We start from the raw sequence: 9,355 nt of genomic DNA on the forward strand, positions 1-9,355 counted from the left end.
CAACTGGTAGGAGCCATATGGTTGTCGCTTTATTGTATGAAATGCAAATGCCCTGTAATTGCTTTACTTTATCTCTAAGTGGTAGCGATAGTCGTAGAAGTAATAGATGGCATAACGACAACGATGCTACGATGGAGATCAAGGTGTCGCGCCAGTGATGATGGTGATCACGACGGTGCTTCGGAGATGGAGCTCACAAGCACAAGATGATGATGGCCATATCATATCACTTATATTGATTGCATGTGATGTTTATCCTTTATGCATCTTATCTTGCTTTGATTGACAGTAGCATTTTAAGATGATCTCTCACTAATTATCAAGAAGTGTTCTCCCTGAGTATGCACCATTGCGAAAGTTCTTCGTGCTGAGACACCACGTGATGATCGGGTGTGATGGGCTCTACGTTCAAATACAACGGGTGCAAAACAGTTGCACACGCAGAATACTCAGGTTAAACTTGACGAGCCTAGCATATACAGATATGGCCTCGGAACACGGAGACCGAAAGGTCGAATGTGAATCATATAGTAGATATGATCAACATAGTGATGTTCACCATTGTAAACTACTCCATCTCACGTGATGATCGGACATGGTTTAGTTGATTTGGATCACGTGATCACTTAGATGATTCGAGGGATGTCTATCTAAGTGGGAGTTCTTAAGTAATATGATTAATTGAACTTTAATTTATCATGAACTTAGTCCTGGTACTATTTTGCAAATTATGTTGTAGATCAACAGCTCACGTTGTTGCTTCCCTATGTTTTTATATGTGTTCCTGGAGAAAACTAAGTTGAAAATGTTAGTAGCAATGATGCGGACTTGGTCTGTAATCTGAGCTTGATCCTCATTGCTGCACAGAAAAATTATGTCCTTGATGCACCGCTAGGTGATAGACCTATTGCAGGAGCAGATGCAGACGTTATGAATGTTTGGCTAGCTCAGTATGATGACTACTTGATAGTTTTGTGCACCATGCTTTATGGCTTACAACCGGGACTACAAAAACATTTTTGAAACGTCATGGAACATATAAGATGTTTCAAGAGATGAAATTGGTATTTCAGACTCATGCCTGTGTCAAGAGGTATGAGACCTCTGACAAATACTTCGCCTAAAAGATGGAGGAGAATTGCTCAACTAGTGAGCAAGTACTTAGATTGTCTGAGTACTACAATTGCTTGAATCAAGTGGGAGTTAATCTTCCAGATAAGATAGTGATTGGCAGAGTTCTCTAGTCACCATCACCAAGTTACTAGAACTTCGTGATGAACTATAATGCAAGGGATGACAAAAACGATTCCCGAGCTCTTCGTGATGCTGAAATCGACGAAGGTAGAAATCAAGAAAAGAGCATCAAGTGCTGATGATTGACAAGACCACTAGTTTCAAGAAAAGGGCAAAGGAAAAGAAAGGGAACTTCAAGTAGAATGGCAAGCAAGTTGTCACTCCCGCGAAGAATCCCAAAGCTATACCAAAGCCTAAAACTGAGTGATTATACTGCAAAGGAAATGGTCACTAGAAGCGGAAATGCCCTGAATATTTGGTGGATAAGAAGGATGGCAAAGTGAACAAGGGTATATTTGATATACATGTTATTGATGTGTACTTTACTAGTGTTTATAGTAGCCCCTGAGTATTTGATACTTGTTCGGTTGCTAAATATTACTAACTCGAAACAGGAGTTACAGAATAAACAGAGACTAGTTAAGGGTGAAGTGACGATGTGTGTTGGAAGCAGTTCCAAGATTGATATGATCATCATCGCACACTCCCTATACTTTCGGGATTAGTGTTAAACCTAAATAAATGTTATTTGGCGTTTGTGTTGAGCATGAATATGATTTGATCATGTTTATTGCAATACGATTATTCATTTAAAGTTAGAGAATAATTGTTGTTCTATTTACATGAATAAAGCCTTCAATGGTCATACACCCAATGAAAATAGTTTGTTGGATCTCGATCATAATGATACACATATTCATAATATTGATGCCAAAAGATGTAAAGTTGATAATGATAGTGCAACTTATTTGTGGCACTGCCATTTGGGTCATATTGGTGTAAAGCGCATGAAGAAACTCCATACTGATGGACTTCTGGAATCACTTGATTATGAATCATTTGGTACTTGCGAACCGTGCCTTTTGGGCAAGATGACTAAAACTCTGTTCTTCGGAACAATGGAACGAGCTACTGATTTATTGGAAATAATACATACCGATGTATGCGACCCAATGAGTGTTGATGCTCGTGGCGAGTATCGTTATTTTCTGACCATCACACATGATTTGAGCAGATATGGGTATATCTACTTAATAAAACACAAGTCTGAAACATTTGAGAAGTTCAAAGAATTTCAGAGTGAAGTGGAGAATCATCGTAACAAGAAAATAAAATTTTCTACGATCTGATTGTGGAGGAGAATATTTGAGTTACGAGTTTGGCCTTCATATAAAACAATGTGGAATAGTTTCACAGTTCACACCACCTGGAACACCACAACGTTATGGTGTGTCCGAATGTCGTAACCGCACTTTATTGGATATTGTGTGACCTATGATGTCTCTTATCGGTTTGCCATGGGTTATACATTAGAGACAACTGCATTCACTTTAAATAGGGCACCATTGAAATCCGTTGAGACAACGCCTTATGAACTGTGGTTTGGCAAGAAACCAAAGTTGTCGTTTCTTAAAAGTTTGGGGCTGCGATGCTTATGTGAAAAAGTTTCAACCTGATAAGCTCGAACCTAAATCGAAGAAGTGCATCTTCATAGAATACCCAAAGGAAATTGTTGGGTACACCTTCTATCACAGATCCGAAGGCAAAATATTCGTTGCTAAGATGGATCCTTTCTAGAGAAGGAGTTTCTCTCGAAAGAAGTGAGTGGGAGGAAAGTAGAACTTGATGAGGTAACTGTACCTGCTCCCTTATTGGAAAATAGTTCATCACAGAAACCGGTTCTTGTGACAACTACACCAATTAGTGAGGAAGCTAATGATATTGATCATGAAACTTCAGATCAAGTTACTACCGAACCTCGTAGGTCAACCAGAGTAAGATCCGCACCAGAGTGGTATGGTAATCCAGTTCTGGAAGTCATGTTGCTAGACCAAGATGAACCTACGAACTATGAGGAAGCGATGATGAGCCCAGATTCCGCGAAATGGCTTGAGGCCATAAAATATGAGATAGGATCCATGTATGAGAACAAAGTATGGACTTTGGTTGACTTGCTTGATGATCAGCAAGCCATGTTAAATAAATGGATCTTCAAGAGGAAGACGTACACTGATAGTAGTGTTACTATCTACTAAGCTCGACTTGTTGCGAAAGGTTTTCGACAAGTTCAAGGTGTTGAATACGATGAGATTTTCTCACTCGTATCGATGCTTAAGTCTGTCCAAATCATGTTAGCAATTGCCACATTTTATGAAATCTGGCAAATGGATGTCAAAACTGCATTCCTTAATGGATTTTTTAAAAGAAGAGTTGTATATGATGCAACCAGAAGGTTTTGTCAATCCTAAAGGTGATACCAAAATGTGCAAGCTCCAGCGATCTATCAATTGACTAGTACAAGCATCTCGGAGTTGGAATATACGCTTTGATGAGTTGATCAAAGCATATGGTTTTATACAGACTTTTGGAAAGGCCTGTATTTACAAGAAAGTGAGTGGGAGCAATACAGCCTTTCTGATAAGTATATGTGAATGACATATTATTGATCGGAAATGATGTAGAATTTTGTGGAAAGCATAAAGGAGTGTTTGAAAGGAGTTTTTCAAAGAAAGACCTCAGTAAATCTACTTACATATTGAGCATCAAGATCTATTGAGATAGATCAAGACGCTTGATAAGATTTTCAATGAGTACATACCTTGACAAGATTTTGAAGTAGTTCAAAATGGAATAGTCAAAGAAAGAGTTCTTGCCTGTGTTGCAAAGGTATGAAATTGAGTAAGACTCAAATGCCGACCACGACAGAAAATAGAAAGAGAATGAAAGTCATTCCCTATGCATCAGTCATAGGTTCTATAAAAGTATGCCATGCTATGGACCAGACCTAATGTATACTCTGCCCTGGTTTGGCAAGGGAGTACAATAGTGATCTAGGAGTAGATCACTGGACATTGGTCAAAATTATCCTTAGTGGAATAAGGATATGTTTCTCGATTATGGAGGTGACAAAAGGTTCGTCGTAAAGGGTTACGTCGATACAAGTTTTGGCACTGATCCAGATGACTCTAAGTCTTAATCTAGATACATATTGAAAGTGGGAGCAATTAGCTAGAGTAGCTCCATGCAGAGCATTGTAGACATAGAATATTTGCAAAATACATACGGCTCTGACTGTGACAGACCCGTTGACTAAACTTCTCTCACGAGAAAAACATGATCATACCTTAGTACTCTTTGGGTGTTAATCACATAGCGATGTGAACTAGATTATTGACTCTAGTAAACCCTTTGGGTGTTGATCACATGATGATGTGAACCATGGGTATTAATCACATACAGATGTGAATATTGGTGTTAAATCACATGGCGATGTGAACTAGATTATTGACTCTAGTGCAAGTGGGAGACTGAAGGAAATATGCCCTAGAGGCAATAATAAAGTTATTATTTATTTCCTTATTTCATGTTGAATGTTTATTATTCATGCTAGAATTGTATTAACCAGAAACATGATACATGTGTGAATACATAGACAAACTGAGTGTCACTAGTATGCCTCTACTTGACTAGCTCGTTTATCAAAGATGGTTACGTTTCCTAGCCATGGACAAAGAGTTGTCATTTGATTAACGGGATCACATCATTAGGAGAATGATGTGATTGACTTGACCCATTCCGTTAGCTTAGCACTTGATCGTTTAGTATGTTGCTATTGCTTTCTTCATGACTTATACATGTTCCTATGACTATGAGATTATGCAACTCCCGTTTACCGGAGGAACACTTTGTGTGCTACCAAATGTCACAACGTAACTGGCTGATTATAAAGGAGCTCTACAGGTGTCTTCGAAGGTACAAGTTGGGTTGGCGTATTTCGAGATTAGGATTTGTCACTCCGATTGTCGGAGAGGTATCTCTGGGTCCTCTCGATAATGCACATCACTATAAGCCTTGCAAGCAATGTAGCTAATGAGTTAGTTACGGAATGATGCATTACGTAACGAGTAAAGAGACTTGCCGGTAATGAGATTCAACTAGGTATTGGATACCGACGATCGAATCTCAGGCAAGTAACATACCGATGACAAAGGGAACAACGTATGTTGTTATGCGGTTTGACCGATAAAGATCTTCATAGAATATGTAGGAGCCAATATGAGCATCCAGGTTCCGCTATTTGTTATTGACCGAAAACGTGTCTCGGTCATGTCTACATAGTTCTCGAACCCGTAGGGTCCGCATGCTTAAGGATTTGATGACAGTTATATTATGAGTTTATGTGTTTTGATTTACCAAAGGAGTTCGGAGTCCTGGATGAGATTGGGGACATGACGAGGAGTCTCGAAATGGTTGAGACGTAAAGATCGATATATTGGACGACTATATTCGGACTTCGGAAAGATTCCGAGTGATTCGGGTATTTTTCGGAGTACCGGAGAGTTACGGGAATTCGCCGGGGAGTATATGGGCCTTATTGGGCCATACGGGAATAGGGGAGAGAGGCCGAAAGGAAGGAGGTGCGCAGCCCCCCTCAGGTCCGAATTGGACAAGGGGTGCAGCCCCCTTTTCCTTCCTCCTCTCCCCCTCTTTCCTTCTCTCCTACTCCAACAAGGGAAGGAGGAGTCCTACCCCCTTGGCGCGCCTCCTCTTGACCGGCCGCCCTCTCCCCCCTTGCTCCTTTATATACGGGGGCAGGGGGGCACCTCTAGGCACAACACAAGTTGATCTTCATGATCGTTCCTTAGCCGTGTGCGGTGCCCCCCTCCACCATATTCCACCTCGGTCATATCATAGTGGTGCTTAGGCGAAGCCCTGCGTCGGTAGAACATCATCATCGTCACCACGCCGTCGTGCTGACGGAACTCTTCCCCGACACCCTGCTGGATCGGAGTCCGGGGATCGTCATCGAGCTGAACGTGACCTGAACTCGGGGGTGCCGTACGTTCGGTACTTGGATCGGTCGGATCGTGAAGACGTACGAATACATCAACCGTGTTGTTATAACGCTTCCGCTTTCGGTCTACGAGGGTACGTGGACAATACTCTCCCTTCTCGTTGCTATGCATCACCATGATCTTTCGTGTGCATAGGATTTTTTTTAAAATTACTACGTTCCCCAACACCACCGCCTTGGTGCTCTCGGCGTGGCATGGTCAATGTGGTCAACGACATTCCATCGGAAGAGTACTGTACGTGGAGAGGCTGATAGCTGGGTCCACGGCCACAGCCTAATTTTTTTGTGATTTGCCAAGTAAGTCACTTTGTCAGGCCTGTTGGGCTGCAAATCTTTCAAGACGAGGAGAGCTTTCATTCGGCTAGCCGAGAAAATGGCCCATCAGTAATGAGAAATGGGTTGTACAATTTTAAAACACATCAAACCGGCAATTAGTTTCAAATATCTTTTTTTCATTTTGAGATTTTAAATTACATTAATTTTTATGTGTGGAGAATTTGTTGGATTTTATATTGATATACATTTATTTTTAAAATCAGTTTGAATGTGAGTCGAAATTTCGGGATTAAAAACAGTTCGGACCGCACCGAAATATGCAAAATTTTGTATAATTTTTTAACCATGGCCACAATATGGGTTGTAATGCTAACAAAAAGAATATGGGCTAAAAACCTTAAGAATTAGAAAATGGGCTGTAAATTATTAGAAATAATGGCAGATGGGTTGTATGCTGTTCTCCATAGATTTGAGGCTTTCCTAAAAAAAGGTTGACGCACAAGCAGTGACTGTTGGATGTCCATCCAACGACCGTCGTGCTTCTTCAATCTCTGCTCTTCCTGCTCCAGCCGCTCAAACAAGCGCCGGCGGGACTGCCTGCTCCCTCCTCCCCGCGGCCGCCTGTGCTGCCGTGCAGGCCTCACCGCCCCACCGTACTTCCATCGCTGGCCTAGCCATCCCTCTACTCACCCACACCTGCTGTTATTCTCCGGCGACGGTAGATGAACCAGTAAACCCTTGTATAGTCGTACTCCCCTCCGTGTGGGAAACAACTGCCGAGTCTTCCCTGCCTCCGTGTCGTTCCCTTCCTAGGCCTTGCCATCGTCCACCGCCCTGGTGCTCTCGGCGCGGCCTGGTCAACATGGTCAATGACCAACATGCATCTGAAGTGGACTGTACGTGGAGAGGCCGATAGCTAGGTCCACGGATGCACGCAAGGAAATGCCTCCTTATTACGCGCAAAATAATGATTCCTCCACCTGACATCAGGGACCCACCGAAAGGGCCTCTGTATTTCGTGAAAAAAACATTACCACCGCTGACAGCTCGGACCCACCAACTATATCTTCGCACGCAAGGAAGTGCCTTCTTAGTACGCACAAAAAAATGAATACTCCCCCTGTTAGCTGGGACCCAGTATAGTGGTAGGCTGACTTGTGGGCCTACTAAGTTGACGGGGATGGAGGGCTTTGTCAACTTAGTCAATATGCACGATTCTAGCTCCAGTGACCGTACGATGTCCATCCAACGGCCGTAGTGCTTCTTCAACCTCTGGTCTTCTTGCTCTAGCCGCCCAAACCAGCGTCGGTCGTGCCTCATGCTCCTGCCTCCCGTGACCGACTGCAATGCGGCGGAGGCCTCATCGCCCCCTACTACTCCCACTGCTGGCCAGGCCATCCCTCTACTCACCCACACCCCATGTTATTCTGCGGCGACGGCAGCCTCACACCGCAGCGAACCAGTGAACCCTCATACTCCTCTACGCATGGGCATCCACTGCCGCGTCTTCCCCGGCTCCGCTTCGTCCCCTTCCTAGGTCTCGCTGTCGTCCACCGCCCTGGTGCTCTTGGCGTGGCGTGGTCAATGTGGTCAAGGAACGGCTTCCATCAGACGTGGACTGTACATGGAGAGGCTGATAGCTGGGTCCACGGCCGCAGCAAGGAAGTGCCTCCTTATTACATGCAAAATAATTATTCCTCCACCTGACAGCAGGGACCCACCGTATGGGCCACCGTATTTCGCAAAAAAACATTTCCCCCTGACTGCTGGGACCCACCAGCTATATCTTCGCACGCAAGGAAGTGCGTCCGGGCAAAAAAAACGATTCGTCCCCCTGACTGTTGGGACCCACCAGCTACATCTTCACATGCAAGGAATTGCCTGACAGTCGGGACCCACCTGGTCGTACGTAGCATTGTCATTCTGGTCGCGAATGTGTACGTACATACTGGTCGATGTAGATGCGCGCATGTATCGTAGTAGAGGCGCGCACGTGTCGTAGTAGAGGTGCGTACGTGGCGTAGTTGAGGCGCGCACGTAGCATGTACACGTACGTATAACGGCCAGTGTGCAAGAAAGAAAATACGGCCATGTATGTGTACATACGGGCAGGGTCTCGAACGCCTACTCGCGCATACGTACGGCCAGGGCTCGTGTACATGGCTGGGTCAGAACGGAGAAACAACGTTGTCGTCGTGTTCATGGGGAGGCAACGGAATGCGTCGTGTTCATGGGGAGGCAACGGAATGCGTCGTGTTCATCGGGAGGCAACAGAACGCGTGGGAGCCAACCGGCTGGGTTGGAACGGAATGCATGGCCGTGTTCATCGGGAGGGCTTGGACGGAACAGGCAATGGAAACGAGGCCTGGCATACCGCAGAACGGAGGAAACGGCCTTGTGTTCAACCGGCCACGTTCGAAACGGGATCCTGTTCATCGGGAGGTGTGTGGCATACCAAAAAACGGAGGAAACGGACCTCCTACGGTCGAAATGAGGGTCCTGTTGATCGGGAGGGGTGTGGCGTACCGTAAAACGGATGAAACGGACTTGTGTTGGAGCACTACGGTCGAAACGGGGGTCCTGTTGATCGGGAGGGGTGTGGCATACCGCAAAATGGACGAAACGGGCTTGTGTTGGAGCGCTACGATCGAAACGGGGGTCCTGTTCATTGGGAGGGGTGTGGCATACCGCAAAACGGGACTCCACGGGATACTTTTCATCTCCACCGTCGACCTCCTCCAGCCTCCACGGGCTCCTGTTCATCCAGCCTCCACCGCGCGCTACTCCACCGGCTACTGTTCAACCACCCCTCCACGGGCACCCCTCCACCGTCTACTATTCATCCAGCCCTCCACGGGGTCATCCTATTCATCCAGCCCTCCACACCACAGGGTCCTATTCATCCAGAGGCAACGCCACCGCTCACTGTTC

The sequence above is a fragment of the Triticum dicoccoides genome, chromosome 3B, assembly GCF_002162155.2.
Source record: "Triticum dicoccoides isolate Atlit2015 ecotype Zavitan chromosome 3B, WEW_v2.0, whole genome shotgun sequence".
Classification (NCBI taxonomy): Eukaryota; Viridiplantae; Streptophyta; class Magnoliopsida; order Poales; family Poaceae; genus Triticum; species Triticum dicoccoides.